General features: G+C 42.1%; 1 protein-coding gene across 3 annotated transcripts in view; it reads right to left on the bottom strand.

Annotated features, from left to right (window-relative positions):
- The window catches only part of THRB (thyroid hormone receptor beta), a 224,619-nt gene that overhangs the window by 177,377 nt on the left and 23,681 nt on the right, over positions 1-23,561 (bottom strand). For 2 of the 3 annotated variants that reach the window (XM_083376158.1, XM_083376162.1), the window contains exon 1: positions 15,853-16,278. The exons of the other annotated variant lie outside the window; for it this stretch is intronic. The gene's annotated coding sequence lies outside the window, so the exon portion shown is untranslated. Of the gene's footprint in view, positions 1-15,852; positions 16,279-23,561 lie in introns of those variants that run through there. 3 annotated transcript variants of the gene reach the window in all.

Here is a 23,561-nt window from a genome sequence, read left to right as displayed (position 1 = left end):
TACCTGAGCAGGGGGTTGGACTAGATGACCTCCAATGTCCCTTCCATTATCATCATCATCATTTCTCTTTTTTATTGTAAGAGCCAGTCAGACAATAAAATTATTTGATTTTTTTCTGGCTAACCCTTAAATGGCTGCTGTTTATTTAGCCATGGAAGAAATTTCATTGTATTATTGAATTGAAGTGATTAATGAAACAACTTTTAAACACTGATTTACTTACATGGTATAAATGCTATGCAGTCTTTTATATGGAATTATTTATTGAAGACATTCTAGAAATTGTAGCTTTCCAGAGTTCAGTTATCCTATTGTTAAGTAAGGCAATCACATAGGATCATCTAACTAATCTTTAACCATTAAAATGGCATAACTGTGAACCATTTAATTCAAGGCATGACACTAAATTCTAAATGGCCTAGGATGCAAAACTTAAAATAATACTTTCCCTAACTACCTTGTCCACTAAAATGATGGGGGGAAAATCTGGAGAAAAAAATACATTGACTTCCAACAACCGTACCACATGATGTTTCTGTCTAGTGAGATCACTGGATCCCCAATATGTACACAATATCCTTCAAGAGCAGTATATATTCCAGCTTCTCTCTAGTCTGTGGAATTAATCTGAAGGAAAGTTTCAAGTTTTACCTTGAAACACCAGGCAGTTCCAAGCATTTAGTTAACAGACAATTATTGAAATTAATGTTGATTATGAAATTAACACTGTAAGCCACCCACAGTGGCCTCAGGAGGAGATGGGCAACAAACAAATATAATAATTAAATAAATAAGAGTTAGGCAACTTTTTTAGGATACTGGACATATTTGAAATTTTGTGCATGCACTGACAACACTGAAACCTGCAAATTCAACTAAAAGGCTACAATGGTGACCATAATCAGTCACAAACAGACAAAGTCTTTCCATGATCCACTATCATCTTTATTTTATTCTGAATAGAGAGAGATACTTTCAAATCACTGAGCTGCAGCAACCTATGCTGCTATCCAAAGATACTATGCTGATTATCCTGGCATATGCAGAATGAATTTAATATGCAATGCATATTTTTATAATATTACAGGTGGTCTTTGTTTAACAACTGCTTCAGACAGTGACCATTTGCAGTTACAATGATGATGAAAATGTAATTTTATGACCAATGTAGGGTTGGTCAAACTCTGTGCCATTAGTCAGTTAGTACACATTATCTTGTGTCTGACCCATTTTTTTTCTCCCCCTAGGCACCAGAACTGAGAAACTGCCTAAATAAGCTATCTCTTCCTGAGCTGCTTTTCTCTGCAGTGCTGCTCTTCCCCAAAAATTGCAAATCACAAGCAGGAAAAAGCTCATCTCTGCAAGATGAGCTTGTTAGAAGTTTAAATTTGCTTGCAGCTGCTACCTAAAATTGACAAGAACCTAATCAGTTTCTCATTAAAGGCCTTTGTTTGCCTCCTAAAGGTGCTGGCAGCAAACCTGCTAGGCCAGAGGTCTTCAAACTTGGTCCTTTTATGACTTGTAGACTTCAACTCCTCAGCCAGCATGGTGGGTTTGTTGTCACTGTGAGTTGGAGGGGGGGGCGGCACGAAGGGAGGCTCAGCCAATCTCAATGTATACATGGTTATACTTTGACAATAAAGGTTCATTCATTCATTATTCATACAATTAATGGAAATGCTATGGAATAGATTCCAATAAAAAAAGCAATGCAAGATCTAGTTTTCCAGACAGATTTGGAGAAAAGGCTATCATGCCACAAAACCCATGAATGTAACAGATTCTTCATGATCCTAAACAAGTAGACTTGAAACATTACCCAAGTTATGGACATTGATGATATTTTCTTTCACAGGCTGTTTGAGAAGACTTATTGCTGAAGTGATAGCGTTGTCTTCAAATTATTTAGTCAAAGATTTACCTGGTAGAATCTTATTTTACTATGATCCATTAGATAACTGTTTTCTGATTAAATAAAAAACCTCAGTATCTCACATTGTCAAAGATTTTGAATTATTAGCATTTATATGTTACATCCCCTTCATGGATTACTGCCTTGTCGTGCGAAGGGGCTTGCGTAATTCAATGAAGCTATGAGCTATGCTGTACAGGGCCACCCAAGACAGAAAGGTCATAGCAGAGAGTTCTGACAAAACGTGATCCACTGGAGAAGGAAATGGCAACCCACTCCAGTATCTTTGCCATGAAAACCCTATGGACAGTACCAAAAGGCAAAACGATATGACGCTGGAAGATGACCCGCTCAGTCGGAAGGCATCCAATATGCTACTGGGGAAGAGCAGAAGGCTAGTACTAGTAGCACCAGAAAGAATGAAGCGACTGGGCCAAAGCCGAAAGGATGCTCAGCTGTGGATGTGTCTGGTGGTGAAAGGAAAGTCCGATGCTGTAAAGATTTTTTCTCCATAGGAACCTGGAATGTAAGATCCATGAATCAAGGAAAGCTGGACGTGGTCAAACAAGAGATGACAAGACTGAACATCGACATCTTAGGAATCAGTGAACTAAAATGGACAGGAATGGGTGAATTTAATTCAGATGACCATCAGGTATACTACTGTGGGCAAGAATCCCTCAGAAGACATGGAGTAGCCTTCATAGTCAATAAAAGAGTAGCAAAAGCAATACTGGAATACAATCCTCAAAATGACAGAATGATCTCAGTTCGAATCCAAGGCAAACCATCCAATATCACAGTAGTCCAAGTCTATGCCCCAACCACCAGTGCTGAAGAGGATGAAATTGACCGGTTCTATGAAGCCCTACAGCAACTTATAGAACTAACACCAAAAAATGATGTCCTTATCATCATGGGGAATTGGAATGCTAAACTAGGAAGCCAAAAGATAACTGGAATAACAGGCAAGTTTGGACTTGGAGTACAAAATGAAGCAGGGCACAGGCTGATAGAATTTTGTCAAGAGAATACGATGGTCATAGCAAACACTCTTTTACAACAACCCAAGAGACGGCTCTACACATGGACATCAGCAGACGGTCAACACAGAAATCAGATTGACTATATGCTCTGCAGCCAAAGATGGAGAAGCTCTATACAGTCAGTAAAAACAAGACCAGGAGCTGACTGTGGCTCAGACCATGAGCTTCTCATTGCAAAGTTTAGGCTTAAACTGCAGAAAGTAGGGAAAAGCACTAGGCCACTCAGGTATGAATTAAATCATATCCCTGTTGAATATACAGTAGAGGTGACAAATAGATTTAAGGAATTAGATCTGATAGACAGAGTGCCTGAAGAACTATGGACAGAGGTTCATATTCCAGCTGAGCTATTCAAAATCTTAAAAGATGATGCAGTAAAAGTGCTACACTCAATTTGCCAGCAAATTTGGAAAACTCAACAGTGGCCACAGGATTGGAAAAGATAAGTTTACATTCCAATTCCAAAGAAAGGCAGTGCCAAAGAATGTTCAAACTATCGCACCATTGCACTCATTTCTCATGCTAGTAAAGTTATGCTTAAAATCCTACAAGCTAGACTTCAGCAGTAAGTGGATCGAGAACTACCAGAAGTACAGGCAGGATTTCGAAGAGGCAGAGGAACTAGAGATCAAATTGCCAACATACACTGGATCATGGAGAAAGCTAGAGAGTTCCAAAAAACATCTACTTCTGCTTCATTGACTATGCTAAAGCCTTTGATTGTGTGGATCATAACAAACTGTGGCAAGTTCTTAAAGAGATGGGCATACCAGACCATCTTATTTGTCTCTTGAGAAACCTATATATGGGCCAAGAAGCAACAGTGAGAACTGGACACGGAACCACTGATTGGTTCAAAATTGGGAAATGAGTCCGGCAAGGCTGTATACTGTCTCCCTGCCTATTTAACTTATATGCAGAAAGGCAGGGCTAGATGAATCAAAAGTTGGAATTAAGATTGCTGGAAGAAATATCAACAACCTAAGATATGCAGATGATACCACTCTAATGGCAGAGTGAAGAGGAACTAAAGAGCCTCTTGTTGCGGGTGAAGAAAGAGAGTGCAAAACCTGGGTTGAAACTTAACATTAAAAAAACCAAGATCATGGCATCCAGCCCTCTCAATTCCTGGCAAATAGATGGGGATGAAATGGAGGTAGTGATAGATTTTATTTTCCTGGGCTCCAAGATCACTGCAGATGGGGACTGTAGCCAAGAAATTAAAAGACGCTTGCTCCTCGGGAGGAAAGCCATGGCAAATCTAGACAGCACACTAAAAAGCAGAGACATCACCCTGTCAACAAAAGTGCGTATAGTCAAGGCTACGGTCTTCCCAGTTGCAATGTATGGCAGTGAAAGTTGGACCATAAAAAAGGCTGAGCGCCAAAGAATTGAGACCTTTGAACTATGGTGCTGGAGAAGACTCCTGCGAGTCCCTTGGACTGCAAGGCGATCAAACTGGTCAGTCCTAGAGGAGATCAACCCTGACTGCTCTTTAGAAGGCCAGATCCTAAAGCTAAAACTCAATTACTTTGGCCACCTTATGAGAAGGAAGGACTCACTGGAGAAGAGCCTAATGCTGGGAAAGATTGAGGGCAAGAGAAGAAGGGGACGACAGAGAATGAGGTGGCTGGATGGAGTCACTGAAGCAGTAGGCGTGAGCTTAAATGGACTCCAGAAGATGGTAATGGACAGGAAGACCTGGAGGAACGTTGTCCATAGGGTCGTGATGGGTCGGACACGACCACAGCTAACAACATCATCAACATATGTTACATAATTTTTCACATAGCAGAGTATATTATCACAGCAATTCCATATTCCTTTAATATAGACATGTCAAATTCACAACATCACGTAACATTGCACGATGTATCACGACTTTTTCCCCATTGCCAGCAATGGGGTGGGCGCAGTTTCAGCATGACACATCCAGCCCGTGGGCTGGCAGTTTAACATGCCTGCTTTAATACCTCTAAACTTGAATATGTCTGGTTTAAATCAGCATTCTATTGTGAAATCACTGTAATAATCACTGTTGCCTAATTCATAGGGATACATATCAACGTCTACTATTAGTCTGATTTTAATAGTGCACATATATATATATTACATGCTCAGGAAGGAAGTAGAGGCAAATGTTTAATTATTTGGTGGGTATATTATCCAATCCCGTCCATTCATGTATTTTTTCTTTTTCATTATTTATGACAGAAAAATGAAGGGAAATATGTGCATGTAAGTATTTCTTCATTAAGTGAGTGGTACAGTTTTTTTCAGATATGGGGGCAATTGATTTTATCAATTAATTTTATGGGCAACGTATCCTCCTTTTTATCTTTTTACAAGTGATTTAGAGTCTTTTCAGATCAATGAATATTATTTTACAGCATTGGTCATAAGTTACTACAGGAATTGACTATACAGCTTGTTGTCAGGGTATTATTATTATTATTATATTATTATTATTATTATTATTATTATTATTATTATTATTATTATTATTATTATTATTATTATTATTCTTTTATTCATAAAACATGAAACTCAGTCAACTGAACTCTCAATAAGAGGCCCCTGGTGTGTTTTTTAGCTAAATGTTTTGAGGGGTTAGGGAGGGGTGTGGGCTTATCGGCTCGGTTGGAAACTAGGGGGGTTTCACCAACCGTTTCTCAGACCAGGTCAGGGACTGATCGCGCCGTGGTCGGGGCTGGGCTGAGGGCTTACGGGGCCCCGGGACGGGGTGTGGGATTATCTATTCCCACGGCGGTTGGGAATGGCCGCAGGTGTAGGAACAGAGGGCCACATCAATACCCAGGGGTGCGTCTCTGCTGTCTTCAAGCGGTGATGCGCTCTGACCCTCTGATTTCAGCACGTGGTACCGGGAGCGAGGATGAGCAGCCACCTGAGCTCAGGCTCGTGTATTTCAATGCCAGGTCCGTAATGAATAAAGCACCTCTCATTCGCGATCTGATTGAGGAGCATGCGGACCTGGCTTGCATTACGGAGACCTGGTTGGGCCCAGAGGGCAGGGTCCCCCTGGTTGATCTTAGCCCATCAGGTTTCCGGGTGCTGCACCAGCCTAGGGCTCAGGGTAGGGGCGGTGGAGTGGCAGTTGTTGTGAGGGAGACCTTATGTCCGCGGGAGGCCACCATAGTCCAGATAGCCAGGTGTGAGTCCCTCCTCCTGAGATGTGGTCCCAGAGCTCAGTTGGGCTTGCTGCTGGTGTATATTTCACCTAGACACGTGGCAGCAGCCCTGCCTGAGCTTCTCGATATCCTCTCAGAGTTGGTGGTTGAGTTCCCCAAACTTATAGTTTTGGGTGACTTCAACCTACCATCCCTGGGGGGATCATCTGAGTTAGCTCGGGAGTTCATGGCTTCCATGACGGCCATGGACCTGAAGCAGGTTATTCTGGGCCCAACTCACGGGGGGGGTCACACGCTCGATCTGGTTTTTCTATCCGGACGGTGGTTAGATGATCTTGGGGGGGGGGGTTCCCCAATTAATTCACCCCTGTCATGGACCGATCATCATCTCCTGCGGATGGTCTTCCGTTTTGCCACTCCCTGTCGTGGGGTTGCTGAGCCAACAAGATGGTTCCGCCCTAGGCGCCTTATGGACCCTGAGCGGTTCCAAACGGTGCTTGGGCCCCCACCTGCCTCCTTTGCTCACAGCTCGGTCGATGCCCTGGTGGAAGCCTGGGAAAGGGCAGCCACAGAGGCACTCGACCAAGTTGTACCCATGTGGCCCTTGACCCGACGCAGAACCCAACGGGCCCCATGGTTCTCCATGGAGCTCCGCGAGATGAAGCGTTGGAGACGGGGCCTAGAGAGCTGTTGGAGGTCCAGCCGATCCGAATCCGACCGGTTACGACTAAGGTCATTTACGAGAACTTATCTCGCAGCATTGAGGGTGGCTAGGTCTAACCACTTTGCCACCCTCATTGGGTCCGCAGATAATCGCCCGGCCGCCCTGTTTAGGGTGACTCGCTCTCTCCTTAATCAGGAGGTGAGGGAGGAACCCTTGCAGGGTCGAGCCGAGGAGTTTAGTCGATTTCTGTCGGACAAAATCGCTCGGATCCGGACCGGTTTGGACTCCGACTGGGCAGAGTCTGACGAAGAGGATACGGGCGGTCTTGTCGATTTAATCTGGGAAGAGTTCGATCCTGTGACCCCTGAAGACGTGGACAAGATCATGGGGAAACTGAGCTCCACCACGTGTTTGTTGGACCCGTGCCCCTCCTGGTTGACTTATGCAGCCCGGGATGGGACACGAGGCTGGCTCTAGGCAGTGATTACTGCTTCTTTGAGTCAGGGTAGTTTTCCCGCCGCCTTGAAGGAGGCGGTGGTGAGACCCCTCCTCAAGAAGCCTGCCTTGGACCCAGCAATTTTAAACAACTATCGTCCGGTCTCCAACCTTCGCTTTTTGGCGAACGTTGTTGAGAGCGTGGTGGCGCATCAGCTCCCTTTGTTCTTGGAGGAAGCTGACTACCTAGACCCGTACCAATCGGGTTTCAGGCCCGGGTACAGCACGGAGACGGCATTGGTCGCACTGGTGAATGATCTCTGGCGGGCTCGGGACAGGGGTTGTTCCTCTGTCCTAGTCCTTTTAGACCTCTCAGCGGCTTTTGATACCATCGACCATGGTATCCTGCTGCGACGTCTCAGGGGGTTAGGAGTGGGAGGCACAGTTCTCCAGTGGTTCTCCTCTTACCTCCTGGGACGTTCGCAGTCGGTGTTAGCAGGGGGGCAGAGATCGACCCTGAGACCTCTCATTTGTGGAGTTCTTCAGGGGTCGGTTCTCTCGCCTCTCCTGTTCAACATCTATATGAAGCCGCTGGGTGAGATCATTCGTGGTTTTGGAGTTGGGTATCACCAATATGCTGATGATACCCAGCTTTTTATTTCGATCCCAAACCACCCCAGTGATGCCCTCGACGTGATGTCCCGTTGCCTGGAGGCGGTCCGGGTCTGGATGGGGAGGAACAGGCTTCGACTCAACCCTGACAAGACTGAGTGGCTGTTCGTGCCGGCATCCCAGGAATTTCCGATTATTCCATCATTGGCCATGGGGGGGTGAGCTATTACCCCCCCGTAGATAGGGCCCGCAACTTGGGGGTCCTTCTAGACTCACAGCTCTCTTTGGAAGAGCATATTGGAGCTGTGACTAGGGGGGCCTTTGCCCAGGTTCGCCTGGTGCGCCAGTTGCGGCCCTATCTAGACCGGGATGCCTTGCGCACAGTCACTCATGCGCTCGTGACCTCTCGTCTAGACTACTGTAATGCTCTCTACATGGGGCTGCCCTTGAGGTCCACCCGGAGACTCCAGCTGGTGCAGAATGCAGCCGCGCAAGTCGTCTTGGGAGTTTCCCGATACTCCCGTTACACCTCTGCTCCGCGAGCTGCATTGGCTACCGGTTGCTCTCCGGGTGAGGTTCAAGGTGTTAGTTATGACGTATAAAGCCCTTCATGGCATGGGTCCGGATTACCTACGGCAACACCTGCGACCGGCGTCAACTTCCCTCCGTCCAGTGCGCTCCCACAGAGAGGGCCTCCTCGGGGTGCCGCCGATCAAAGAATGCCGATTGGTGACCCCCAGGGGGAGAGCGTTCTCTGTGGGCGCGCCAGACCTCTGGAACCACTTACCGGTTGAGCTCCGGACGGCCCCCGACCTTCGCTCCTTCCGGCGCGATCTTAAAACATTCTTTTTCGAACAAGCTGGCCTGGTCTGACGGGATGGGGTTGGGTTTTTAAAATTAGTTTTTAACTTAATATGTATTGATTTTATGGGCATGATGTTTAATGGTTTTTTAATGGTTTTTTAATTTTTGTATTTGATTTTTATTGTGTATTGCCCTGTTCACCGCCCTGAGTCCTTCGGGAGAAGGGCGGTATAGAAATCAAATTATTAAATTAAATTAAATTAAATTAAATTAAATTGACTGGCACTAATGTTTGACATGGGCTGCTGCCAGCATCCTAGGTATGTATGTATGTATGTATGTATGTATGTATTTATTTATTTAATTAGTTTTCTATACCGCCCTATTCCCGAAGGACTCAGGGCGGTTTACAGGGCAACATATAAAAACAGTATAAAATTAAGATAAAACAGAATTAAAATGAATTAAATTAATAAGTAGCCCAAATAATTAAAAGAATGTTTAAAAAACTTAAAACCCCCTCAGTCCAGGCCAGATAGATCAAAGAGCCAGGTTTTCAGGTCCCGGCAAAACGAACGCAGGTCGGGGGCGGTCCAGAGTTCTACAGGTAAATTATTCCAAAGGGCAGGTCCGCCCACAGAGAATGCCCTCCCTCTGGGGATCACCCACCGGCACTCCCTGACCAGCGGCACCCTAAGGAGGCCCTCCCTATGGGAGCGCACAGGACGATGGGAAGTTGATGCTGGCAGCAGGTGCTCCCTAAGATAATCCAGGCCCATGCCATTTAGGGCTTTATAGGTCATCACCAGCACCTTGAATCTCACCCGGAGGGCAACTGGAAGCCAATGCAGCTCGCGGAGAAGAGGTGTTACACGGGAGTATCGGGAGACCAGGTATCTCCTTAAAATGTAAGATGTTCCGAGTAGCACACTTTTTTGTAGCTTTGCTGGAGTTATTGCAGGAAGCTGCAATTTCTTGATGTGTTTTGCAAAGTTTTTGGACATAGTTCCCAGTGCCCTGATGACAATGGGTATCACTGTTACACGTTTCATCCATAATCGCACAGTTTCGATGGCCAGCTCGCAGTATTTCGTAATTTTTTTCAGTACTTTTTCTTCGACTCTGGCATCTCCTGGTACAGCGATATCAATCAGCTGTACACTTTGGTTCTCTACAACTGTGATATCTGACGTGTTGTGTTCCAAATGGCGATCTGTCTGTATTTGGAAGTCCCACAAGATCTTCACCCTCTCATTCTCAACAACTTTTTCCACCCTATGTTCCCACAAATTTTCGGACACAGGCAAGTCATATTTTTTACACAATGCCCAGTGGATTAGTTTACCAACTCGGTCATGTCTAGCTTTGTAATCAGTTTGCGCGATTTTGCTGCACTCACATATTAAATGTGAAACAGTTTCAACTTTGTTGTTGCAAAGTCGGCAATTTGGATTGTCAGTAGATTTTTGTATCTTTGCTTTCATGGCATTATTTTGTAGTGCTTGTTCTTGAGCAGCCAGTATTAAGCCTTCTGTTTCTTTCTTGATGGTTCCCATCTTAAGCCATGCCCATGTCAAGTTGTTATCACATTTTCCTTCAATGTTTTTCAAATGTTGTCCATGCAAAGCTTTGGTTTTCCATCTACCGTATTTTCCGGCGTATAAGACGACCCGGCGTATAAGACGACCCCTGACTTTTGACAAGATTTTTAAGGTTTTTCGTCTTATACGCCGGAAAATACTTTCATGCCAGTTGCCAAGTGTCCGACACAAGCCCGATTCAGATTCAGCCCCGTCTGATGCAAATGGTACAAAGCCACGCGCTCTTCCAGGCCAGACTCTGCAAACAGCACGCCAGAAGCCGCATGGCCAAGCGCGATTCGGCTTTGAGAAAGCATTTGCAGACGGAGCAGCCGCCGCGTCTGGAGCCAAGCCCCGCCCAGGAGACGGTTGGCCAGGTGGGCCCGGAAGACGCGCTAGAGAGCCAGGCTTGGGGCGGCCATGCCGAGGCCGGCTGGCAAGAGCCGCTGCATGGTCTGCGGGCAAGAGGGGCGCCAAGTACCACTGTTCTGCACTCTGTGACCAGGCAAGCGATTCTTCCGGTCAGCGCAGGTCAGGCGGTGCCTCGGCAGGAGCAAAGGTGCTCCCTTCCTACTGTCTGTCGCGGCCTATGGGCGTGACATTCAGCGGGGCCCCTCTTCACAGCACGCCGCACAGGCCTCACCTGTCTCCCCATGGACGCGCCTCCCTCGCTACGGGAGCCACCCCCACCATCCCTGTACGCCACAGATGCAGGCCCACCTCGACTCGTCATGAGCCTGCCTTCCGCGCGTCGGCTGCTTCTTCCGACCGTCCGACGCTGCGTCCGTCTCTCCAGCGATCGCCGGCCTGGCTCGGAGGCAGGGGAGGCTCACGAAGAGGAGGCTTCTCCCTCCTGTCCGAACCCTGGTGGCGATGGCAACAGCTGCGGCTCAGCTCCAAGCCATTCCATCCACTCCCCCGATCCGATGAGTGATTGACACACCGATGCCCGGCAGCTGGCCAGCGCGCGCGCGGACAACTCTGCCGGGTCTTGCCTGGTGCCAGCGGGCTCCGCGGCGTTCTTGACCGGGACCGGACCCATCCGGGCTGCAGTGCCTAGACGCGGTGTGGGCTGGGAAGTTTGGCGGCGACATGCTGGCTGGGAGGCGGCTTTGGAGCGCATTGCCGGGGACTGCAGATCAGAGAGGTGAATAATATTTTCCGGCGTATAAGACGACCCGGCGTATAAGACGAACCCCCAACTTTTGAGACGATTTTTATGGGTTAAAAAGTCGTCTTATATGCCGGAAAATACGGTATTTAATCTATCATCCAGCCGTTTTTCCTTATATTCTGCCTTTGTTTCTGTTATTTTGATAATGCTCTCTGTTTTCACAGCCTGCAGCAATTTTTCTGTACTTTGATTCACATAGTCATTCAAACTTCATTTTTCTTCTTCTACAGTTTGGTGGATTTGCAGTAGCCCTTTGCCCCCTATTCTTCTTGGCAGGTACAATCTGTCGATGTTACTTTGTGGATGTTTATGCGTTTTCCGGTCTAGGTGTTCCAATTCGGCCAATGTCCAGTTGATAATTCCAGCTGGGTAGCGTATCACTGGGACTGCCCATGTATTAATGGCTTTAATTATATTTCCAGCATTCAGCTTTGATTTTAGCATTTTGCGGACTCTTCTGATGTATTCCTTTTGTGTTGACTCTTTGACCTTTCCATTCAAGATGTTATCTGCTTCCAATATGCCTAGGTATTTGTAACCATCATCCTTTGCTAGTGCTTTCATAATACTTCCGTTTCCCAGTTCTATTCCTTCTATTTTTCCCATTTTTCTTCATTGTATGGATAATATAGCACATTTTCCAAGTCCAAAGTCCATTCTGATGTTGCTAAACAGTTGAACTGCGATGAGTATTGATTCAAGTTCAGTGTGGCTTTTTGCATACAGTTTTAAGTCATCCATGTATAGTAGATCTTGCCATGCTGGCTTGAGATGTGGTGTGCCAGTTTTGTGTTTTGTAATATTACTGTCAATGGAATTAATGCAATGTTGAACAGTAGTGGTGAAAGTGAGTCCCCTTGGAAAATTCCTTGTCTGATGTTGATTTCACTAATGTTCTCCCCATTTGCTGTTAGAACTGTTTTCCATTTTTGCATATTTGCTTTCAAAAATGTACAGATGTTTTTGATGATGATGATGATAATATCTTGACTCTCTCCTTTCCCAGATATGTCTCTTTGTAGATTTACATACATACAGGTACACAAAGGTGTAATACACATATACATACATTTCTGGATGAAAGGTATCTTTAAGATAGTTTCCACTAGAGCTGACACTTTGGGTAAAATGGATGAAGAATCTTGTACAAGATTTTGTTGACATATATAATGATTTGAAGGGACGCGGTGGCTCAGTGGGTTAGGACGCTGAGCTTGTCGATCAGAAGATCGGCAGTTTGGCGGGTCGAATCCCAAGTGCCGCATAGCAGAGTGAGCGCCTATTACTCGTCCCAGCTTCTGCTAACCTAGCAGTTCGAAAGCACATAAAAATGCAAGTAGAAAAATAGGGACCACTACGGTGGGAAGGTAACAGCGTTCCGTGCGCCTTTGGTGGCGTCTAGTCATGCCGGCCACATGACCACGGAGACGTCCTCGGACAAGCGCTGGCTCTTTGGCTTTGAAACAGAGATGAGCACCGGCCCCTATAGTTGGAAACGACTAGCACGCATGTGCGGGGGAACCTTTACCTTTACCTTACCTTTATAATGATTTGGGGAATGATAGTGGCTTTATTTGGGGTAAACATTACTTGTTAATGTTCATGTTAATGTTCATGTATAAAATAGTTCACAGACCTCATCATACAGATTCCAATAGCAGATAGTTTCATAAAAGCTATCTATGTATTTATATCAGCAGAGTTCACATTCTTATCCCAGAATAGCCAGTCATGGAATCCTGATCCAGAAATGGGTTTGTATTTTTAGGTTTTAATCTATAAATCAAATCAGTGTCCATTTGATTCCAGCGAACAACATTCAGTAAAACTGATTCTTTGCAAAACAAGCACTTGCACTTCAGATTTTAACAGTATTTAACAGTCATTCTTTCCCTAAGGAATGTTATTCTTTCCTGAAATTCCAAGGGAGCTAGGATTTCTAAAAAGACAAACATCCTCATCAAGCAATTCACAAGATCATTTTGAGGAAGTCATAGTAGTTTAAAGTGCTGTAAACTCATCAGGATCTGTTGACAGAAGTGTTACATCACTTTTATACCAGTTTAATGTTTGTGACTTGTTCCAAAGAATACTATAAATTCTGTTTGGAATTCATGACTATAATAATGTTTCCTACAACTGAAATTCTTAGACTACTTTATAAAGAGGAAAATATTGCTAAATTTTAAATGTACAATTGGATATCAATTTGTTGTTTACTGAGACTCAAAACATAACAAGTGGAAGTAAACAGCATAATGTTTTCTGTATTCTAAAAAGATTATGGAAGGGCATTAAGGCAGAGTGTATTGTTTACATATAAAATAGTAACTAGCATCTTCCGATAGAATTACAAAACTCCAACTGGGAACCCTGTAATGCTAGCGTCAGGCAATGCATGGCTTCAGATATCAGATACATGGTTTATTTAATCAAACACAAGATATTAATATTTTTCATGTTTTACTAACAACTAGTCTTTTCCATATTATATACTAGAACACACTAAACCAAAACCAAATAAATCTTATAATTCAGCTCTGTCTCCTGTCAATGTTGACATTACTGGGGTACATGGATCAATGATCTCACTGACAACTGCTAATGTTCCTATGCTTAAATTCATCACTGGACTGCTCAGAACATGCTTCTGAAAAGGGTGTTGTTGGGACAAATTGTCCAAGAAGAAGAACTGGCTTTCAAGAAGAGCACACTTCGTTTTAGAAGAAACTAGACAGATTTTATCAGACTAATGATTAATGAATACCTATATGCAAACCTCTGCAGTAACCAAAATAAGGAAAGAAAATGATAGCTACTTCAGAAACTAATATTTTCATTGTCCTTGTAAACCACTCTCATGTTATTAGCTTTAGTGATAATAGTTGTAGAATACTGCCTCAATCTGGGCCCTTCTGGAAATACTGCACTGTAACTGTTTTGTGGGACAAAGGAAAAGTTATAGGACCAAACATTTGTAGTGCTCCAAATCAGGAAAGCTGCCTTTTTGGATTAAATCTGGGGATAATCAGACTCAACTTTCTACTCTACTCCTAGTAGGCTACCTAGGTTTTGCTTCAGATGAATTTGAACTACAACTCCCAGGATTCTCTGAAAATGTAAGGCCAAAATAAGCTTGCTCAAAACACCCAATAAAGTACATACTTGAGTAGGGCCTTGAACCATTATCTTGCCAATCCTGTTCTAAGATTTGAACCTGCAATTTCAAATTATTAGACTTGCAATTGTTAGATTTCCCCATAGGCCACAATGCAACTAAACCCAGCACATCTGAAGGTCGCCAAAAGCTGTTTTATCAGCTGTACAATAATGCCTCTGGATAACCATCAAGGCTGCTCCTGACATTTCCCAGAACACTGAGAAATATGTGTAATACTGCTGATTATTTAAAAGGCTGCTACTTTAGATACAGTTGTAAATTGTGGTGGTGGAGGAGGATCTGAAAATGGAGTATAAAATCATATAATAAATATATTAGTTGTAGAAGATCTCAGCATCAACAACTGCTTTTTTAAAAAATTGTAGCTATTGAAACCTGATCCTGTAAAGTCTTCCTACAGGCGATTTGAGTTTGTTGAAGAACAAGGCACCCTGACCTCAGTTTTTAAACATACATTATTTAAGATTTTAGCTGACACACAAGTCAGAAAACTTTAAAACAAAATCAAGAAGAGAAGCAACAAAAAAAAAACCCCACATTCCACCATCTTTTTCTGAAGCATCTGCAACAGACGCCCACACAAACATGTCAGACACCCGGAGTCTCTCTCTCCCCCCATCTGTAGCGCAACCCGTTTCTCGCGAGTTGCTGCAAGAACATCTTCCTACAAGATCCCTTGTCACATAACTTACTCATCATGGAAACTTCCACTCTTTCCGTCCTTCGTGGCTGCACTAACTATGCCACAGACATTAAAAACAAACAAAAAAGCAACATACTTTAGACAACTAAGCACACATTGGGCGGGACAGCGATTGTTTTTTTTTAAATGTATTTTTTTTATAAAGTGAAAATCCTGCGATGACATACTCTGTCAAGAGCTAAGGTGGAAAAACCCCGATTCACTTCTCGGAAGGAAAAAAAAGGTCAAACACAGACACACACGCTCACGTACAGGAGCGCGAGGAAAAGAAATCTGCAGTTTATCTCTTCCATCCTCGGCTGATTGATCGCGACTGAAATACATAGAAATGAAAACAATTCCTTTCTGACGAACGACACAGATCCTTGGAAATACGATTGCTGAGGTCCTGTACCATTTCCCTCCCCTCCCCCTCAGCTAAAGTAGCCCCTCCAAATGTGCGTTTCAGACGACCCCAGCCAATCAAGTTTCTAAAAATAACCCGTTTCCAAACATCTGCTATCACATCTGCTCCCGTTTCGGTTAAGTCCAGCTGGGAACTCCTGTCTAGAGTCCAAGGAGATAAATCTGACACAACTGGAAACCCACTCACCGAAAACAACTCCGCAGCCGGGATCAAGGGTTGTCGTTGCTGCCGTTCCGGCCTGTTTTCTTCCTTTACCGGTGCTTGTTATTCTAAAAGGTGCCAATACGGGTGAAGTGGGGTGCAGGAGAGAACCCCCCGTTTCCCTTTCGACCTCCCAGCCCGATGGCCAACAGCAGCACCTAAATCAGTCCCACTTCCCAAGCCGGTTTTTCTGTCTCGGCGTTGGTGACCTGGTTTCCCCTCGCGCCCCACCGGGATCCGGAGGCGCAGAGGCAAGAAGACGCAACACCCGCCCAACCAGTGCTGAAAAGCTGGAGATGCGAGTACGCAAGGGGGAGAAAGGCGAGTAGAGTTCAGTTCAGCCCAGCCCAGCCTAGCCCAGCCCGCAAAGAACGATGGAGCAAGCCAAACGTGGATCTAGCCCTCCAGGATACAAACGGCAGCCCCTTCTGTTTTGCTAATCAACGCGTTCTTCGGTGTCTGTATGTTTCATATCTTTCCTTTCTAGCACTCGAGCTTAGCAGACAGGAACTAAAGTTGACGCTCAACGCTGTAACACGCCTCGCCGGGAAGTGCCCGGTTCTCCTCCCCAGCCTTTCACTTCCTTGGGACTGTTTTGGCAAGCCCCAGCATCATTTTTGTCGGAGAGTAAATGCAGATTTGGAAATAGCCTCTCCAAGCGGAAGGAATCGGCTGAAGAAGAGGCTACCTTCCTGACCTAAGCAATTCCTGGCGTCCAGGTGTCAGTTCAACTGTTGCCAAACTCCGCCAAGGCAGGTTTCACTCGTGAGGCTGCTCGTTCAGGATTTCCATAATTCTCCCAAGAAACGTGGGACGTTTAACTATGTATTTATTTGGCTAAGTAAAGAGGGAACCTTCCACTCCCTAAGAAATTATGGTCAAGAGGCGAAGAGTTTAAATTCCAACTTCAACTGTTATAATCTAGAAATTATCTAACCACAAAATCACCACTGGCAACAATGGGAGCATACTCTTGTGTACCTTTCACAGGTATCTACTGTACTATAACATTGCCAAAATCTTTCATATTTCTTGTTTAAAGAGAACCACAAATTAACCATTATAGATACTGCAGTGTTGCGTTATACGGACGCATTAAACTGATACTTAGCTATTCATTTGTTGTAAAACATTTCAGATTGAAAACCACTTTTAAACCACTTTTATTTTCATTCTTTTCAGATATTTATGCTTTTCAGTCTTAAAATATAATTATTTTAGGTACAGACTTAAAACAAATTACTGGCTGAAGTATCAAGTAATTGTACAGTTTTGATTTCAGAAATTCAGGTGGATTTATTAAATTTATATGTCTTCCTCTTCCTATTCAGAGATAGACAGAGATGAAAAGTAGCCCCACATTGTTATTTATGATATTATTGATGCCTTTTTTTGGTAAGAACGGTAGCATTAAACACAAATGACAAAATGCATGTGTAGTTTTTTTTTGATGCGAAAGAAGTTACAATGCCCACAGAGAGGTCTGTGAGTGCCGCCTGTGGCATGTGTGCCATCGGTTCACCACCACTGGTATATCACATCAGCTGAAAATATTAGCAATAAAAACTGATTCATACACTGGGGATGAATAGTAAATATAAAGGTGTGAGAAAAGCTACAGCCTTGCTTATTCTTACACAATTATCTTTAATAAACAATATTTAATAAACTGTTTATTATATGTAAATCCTTATCAAATTTACAGAAAGGCTACAATCCTACCCTTATTCAAGAGGATGGTCATCCTAATTAACTCTAAAAATTGTATGCATATTTTTCTTCTCAGATCTGAAATTTGATTTCTTTCCTCTTCCTTTATAAGTATGACCCATATACTTCTATCTGTTATCCAAGCAAGCCAGATGATTTCCAGAAATGAAATTTAGTTTTAAATTTTTTAATAACAAGCAATCATTCAACTTGGTAGGAAACTAAATGAATTAACCTTTAATGAGAACTTTTATTCCTATTCATTGTGTTCACATTGAAAAAAAATGATAGGTTTATGTAGCTTTCCATAAAGTTGTTCAAGCTTAAAAAATGATTTGGAAGAAAAGCTTCAGTCTTCACAAGAGAACAAATGCAGTGTTTCTATTCATAAAGCAGCCCAACATTTTTGAGGCTTTTGGATGAGATTCCAAAAAAAGTTGCTGTTATAACAATATCATTTAATTGAATGAATTTTTTTAAAAGAAACAACATCCCCATATTTTATTTATTTGTGTTTGTAGCCTAAAAAAGTAAGACAGCTTTGATAAATAGCAGAAAAGTGGTGTATTTATGTAAACTTGGAAGCACTTCTTCTGAATCATTTTTAAAATATGTACAGCCTTTGTTTCTTTTTGTAACAATAAATGTATATGCTTTTAACTAAAGACTGATTTTTTAAATTATACATGGATAAGTAGCTAGGAAGATATTATAACATTGGACAAGTACTTCAGTAAACAAAAGTATATTATTATGCAAATATTTAAAAATATACAATATCTTTCAATTTATAACAAAGGGTGAATCTACATCAGATCCACTTAGCCCTAGTTATTATATATGACAACATATATAATTTCCCCTTCTTTAATTTTATCCTCACAACAATCCTGTGAGGCAGGTTGGATTGAGAGTCATTTAATGAATTTTTGTGGCAGAATGACGATTTCAGCTTGGATCTAACTACTCCTGGTTGAGCATTTTAACCACTATACCTCATTAGTGAAAATGATGGAATATTTTAGTAGTGAGTCATTCAGTCTAAATCTTCCCAAAGGAAAGATTAAAACTAATAAATTTAAAGCCATCAATTACTTTTATAATTGTATTTATTCATTACTTTGGTATTTCCTAAAATACCAATCTAGATATGTCACCATCTATGTTCAAATAATTTTAAAACAAAGCCATTCTTTCCAGGTTTTATAGATTTACTTCTGAACTGGAAGAGAAATAAGCTATTTGAGGGTCCATAAAATAATCCAAAAATAAGAAAAATATTTTAGAGAAAGAAGCCATTAATGTTCAAGCAAAAGACCTGAAGACTTAAGTAACTTAAGTAACCAGGGGGAGGTCCTTCTCTGTGGGCGCCCCGGATTTATGGAATCGGTTGCCGGTTGAGCTCCGGATGGCGCACGACCTTCGCTCCTTCCGACGCGATCTGAAGACTTATTTGTTCGAACAAGCTGGCCTGGCCTGATGGGGGATGGGTTGGGATTTTATTGTTGGTTTTAATATTTTTTTTATTGTTTTAGCTTGGGCATTGTGTTTAATTCTTTTTTAACTTTTGTATCTTTGTATTTTTATATGTTTGCCCTGTTCACCGCCCTGAGTCCTTCGGGAGAAGGGCGCTATACAAATAAAATTATTATTATTATTATTAACTAAATGGAACAACAGTTTCAGGACTATGAAAGAAACTGGAAACTGAGCCAGGAGGTCCAGAATCTTTACAACTAACCTCTAAAGTCTGAGATGCATTTGGAGATATATTGGTGGGTGAGAGGAATCATAAATTACATCAAATATTAGTTTGGAGAAGAGGAATGAACCTTATTCCATAGACTACAAACCTATCAAACTCAGCAAAACCAGCATTCATTTAGCAGCCACAGAATGTCAAGCCAATGTCATGGGAATTTTAGCACGGAGGAAAGGTGAAGCATGATTGATACAAGAGGATGTAAGAGATGTCAATAAACCAATGGCTTTTGACATCTCATATGACATTATCAGGTTCCCTTTGTTTCCAATGGCCTTTTAAATTATCTATTAGCAGCTTGACTATAATTAAAAATAAAGTATCTGAGATAGCTATCATTAAAAATTGAATTATTATTTGGGTTAGGGTTTATGCTTATGTTTGTATGGCCACGCGCATACTATTTATGTACCTGCTGATCTCAGAAGAACTGACCCTAGTGTCCCTGGGCAACATACAGTAATAAAATGATTAAAACACTATATTTTTTTAAAAAAAAGGTATATCAGAGATTTGATTGACAACAGAGCCACCACAAGATCTCACCAGTTTCCTGAGATCCCTAGACTTGATGAGAAAGTCAGATCTTCAGAGATATGCAGAATATAAGAAGATAGAGCTGACCTCATATCAAGGGCAGGGGAAAGAGTGTTTTATAAGATGGGCATCAGGGCAGAATCCTAGGGCAATCAAGTGTAGTTGCCCAAGAAACAAGGTAAAAAGTAGAATCAGCAATTGTCAGTTCCTCAAATAACCCAGCCGCATGCCATGAAGAGTTTGAAAAGTCAAAACAAGCACTTTGAATTGCAAGGCAGACTGAGAACCAATGTAGCTCGAAGGGCGGGATATTTATTTATTTATTTATTTATTTATTTATTTATTTATTTACTTACTTACTTACTTACTTACTTACTTACTTACTTACTTACTTACATTTATATACTGCCCTTTCCCGAAGGACTCAGGGCGGTTTACAGGGTGATTAAAAACAAAAATACAAAAGTTAAAAACAGATTAAAAAAAATTATATTCGTCCCTGCATAAGTAAAACCCCAGTTAAAATTAAAATTAAAACTAAAATTAAAATTCTCAGCCTGGTCCAGAGAGTTCGAAGAGCCAGGTCTTCAGGTCCCGGCGGAATGAATGGAGGTCGGGGGCAGTCCTAAGCTCCACTGGCAGCTGGTTCCAAAGGGCAGGCGCACCCACTTAGAAGGCCGTATCCCTGGGTGTCGTCTGCCGGCAATCTCTTACCGGTGGCACCCTGAGAAGACCCTCCCTGTGGGAGCGCACTGGACGAAGGGAGCTTGATGTCGGCATCAGGTGTTCCCTCAGATATCCCGGACCCAAGCCATTTAGGGCTTTATAGGTCATCACCAGCACCTTGAATCTCACCCGGAGGGCAACCGGGAGCCAATGCAGCTCGCGGAGTAGAGGTGTTACATGGGAGTATCGGGAAACCCCCATCACAACTAAATAAATGGAATTAAAATAAAAAAAATAAAAATAACTATCTGTGCCACTGCATTTTGCACTAGATTAAGCACATTAGCGTATCCAGTCAGAAGACACTAGGGATGAGTAATTAGAACATAGTCCCCCAAACCAAGAATAACTGTGCAAACACCTTTCTAGCCATAACTGCCAACTATTCTTTGAGCAGGAGTCATGAGTTCAGGAAGACCTTAAGACTGTGCACCAGGTTCATCTGGGACTATCTTATCCCATCCAGTGCCAAAGATGGCATAGTTTTGGAACCAGCAGGGCCCAAAATCTAAAGCCACTTTGCATAGCCAGTATATAACTTGAATAGATTATTTGTAAATCACATTCCAATTATTTTGACTTCTGAAATAGGTACTGTAATATCAAGGAGACAAGCCCATAACCAACACTTGAACAGGACTTAACAATCTATCGTAACTACTTAATTGCTTTCTTAGATACAGATTCTTCATATAGTCAAACTGAGATCTTATATATTCCTGTTAGCTAAATGAAAGAAAGCTTCAAATGGTTGCTAGGTACAAAAACAATGAGTAATCTAAAATATGAACTAAATCAATGTTAAATTGTACTTGCAATTTCACATCATTTAATACTGAAGATTAAATTAAAATATAAATTGAATTCTTCTGCCAAGAATGAGTCACCTACATGAAATCAGTATAAACTTAGGAATAGAAAAATTCTCATAGAGTATGTGGATAAGCTTTTCAAAACCATTTAATAAATACAGGGTGAATGTGTATGTATGTAAATCCAAAAATGAAAAAAATCACCTGTACTTCAAAAAAAAACAACTAGTAAATTAATCTAATTGAGTTACTATTTAACACCTTCTATTTGTAGAAAAGATTGAAAAGTGATTACGGCACATAACATAATAATACTATGAGTAGACATTGTTTTGCAATTATGAAAAAGCAGACATACAGAAATAATTTATTTCATGTCCGCTTACTCTTCTGCATTGTTCACAAAAGTGAAATCTTGGTACATTTATATCATTATCAGCAATATTAAATATTATAATTCAACTCCAGAAATAGATGAAGCATGATTTGCCCCATGTACTTGCACTCAGATGAATCAGAAGAATGTTGTAAAAGTGCAGTATTTTTAATCAATCCACAGCCTAGCAAAGTAAGATTATAGACTTCCAGCATTTTCTTCTGCAGAACAAGATACTATATCAAAGTGTTGTTCTTCCATCCAGTCTACCTTAGTTCTAAGAATTTGGCTGAGGTAAACTTGCATTAAAAGTGAATGAGTGAATGCCATGCTGAGTGAAAAAACCCATAAGCTTCTACTCATTCCTAAGCTATCATATCGTATCATATCATGTACTGTAGGAAACACATCACAATAGTAATGGGGGACTTTAATTTCTGTGACATCAACTGGGAGACAAACTCTGCACCAAGTGGAAGATCAAACAGATTCCTGACAAACCTAGCAGACAACTTTGTCTCCCAAAAAGTAGAGAAGGGAACTAGGGGATCAGCTATATTGGACTTAATTCTCACTAACAGAGATGAAATGATGTTGAAGGTGTTGAAACCACAGGAACCTTGGGGGTGGGAGTGATCATGTAATATTGGAATTCAGCATTATGCAAGCACAAGTAATAGAACACAGTCAAACTACAGTCTTGGACTTTAAGAGAGCTACTTTCAACAAACTTACAGAAAGCTTGGGAAGGATTCCATGGATGAGAATCCTCAAGGGGAAAACAACTCAAGAAACTTGGGAAATTTTGAAAAGAGAGATTATAAAAGCCCAGTCAAGCACAATACCAATGAAGAAGAAAATTAACAGCTCTCAGAAGAAGCCAGCATGGCTGCACAAAGAACTCTCTGATAAATTGAAAGATAAAAAGGACAAGTATAAAAAGTGGAAAGAGGGGCACATAACTAAGTCAGAATATCAGCAAACAGCCCGAGCCTGCAAAGATGAAGTGAGGAAAGCTAAGGCTCAAAATGAATTAAAGCTTGCAACAAAAGTCAAAAATAACAAAAAAAGCTTCTTTCAACATGTAAAAAACAAGAAAAAAGTTAATGAAATGATTGGTCCATTAGTGGGAGAAAGTGGCAAGAAAGTGACAAGCAACAGGGAGAAATCAGAACTACTCAACTCATTTTTTGCATCCGTATTTACACAAAGGGAAAAAACAATCCAACCTATCAAAAACAGTACCGTAAAAAACAGATTAGAAACACAAGATAGGCAAGAAAATGGTAGGTGAGCCCCTATCCACCCTAGTTGAGTTCATATCACTAGGAACAGATGGATTACACCCCAAGGTTCTGAAGGAACTGGCAGATGGGGAACTTATCAAATTTGCAGATGACACTAAGCTGGCAGGAATAGCCAACACTCCAAAAGATAGGCTTAAGATACAGAAGGATCTTGACAGACTTGAACATTGGGCCCTGTCTAACAAAATGAAATTCAGTAGTGAAAAAAGTAAGGTTTTACATTTAGGCAAGAAAAACCAAATGCACAAGTATAGTATAGGTGGTACCTTGCTCAATAGTAGCAACTGTGAGATCGATCTTGGAGTCTTAGTGGACGATCACTTAAATATGAGCCAGCAGTGTGCTGCAGCTGCCAAAAAAGCCAACACAATGCTAGGCTGCATTAACAGAGGGGTAGAATCAAGAACAGGTGAAGTGTTAATACAATGCCTTGGTAAGGTCACACTTGGAATACTGCATCCAGT

Source organism: Vipera ursinii (assembly GCF_947247035.1).
Source record: "Vipera ursinii genome assembly, chromosome: Z".
NCBI classification, from domain to species: Eukaryota; Metazoa; Chordata; class Lepidosauria; order Squamata; family Viperidae; genus Vipera; species Vipera ursinii.
This window is presented reverse-complemented; position numbering and strand designations above follow the sequence as displayed.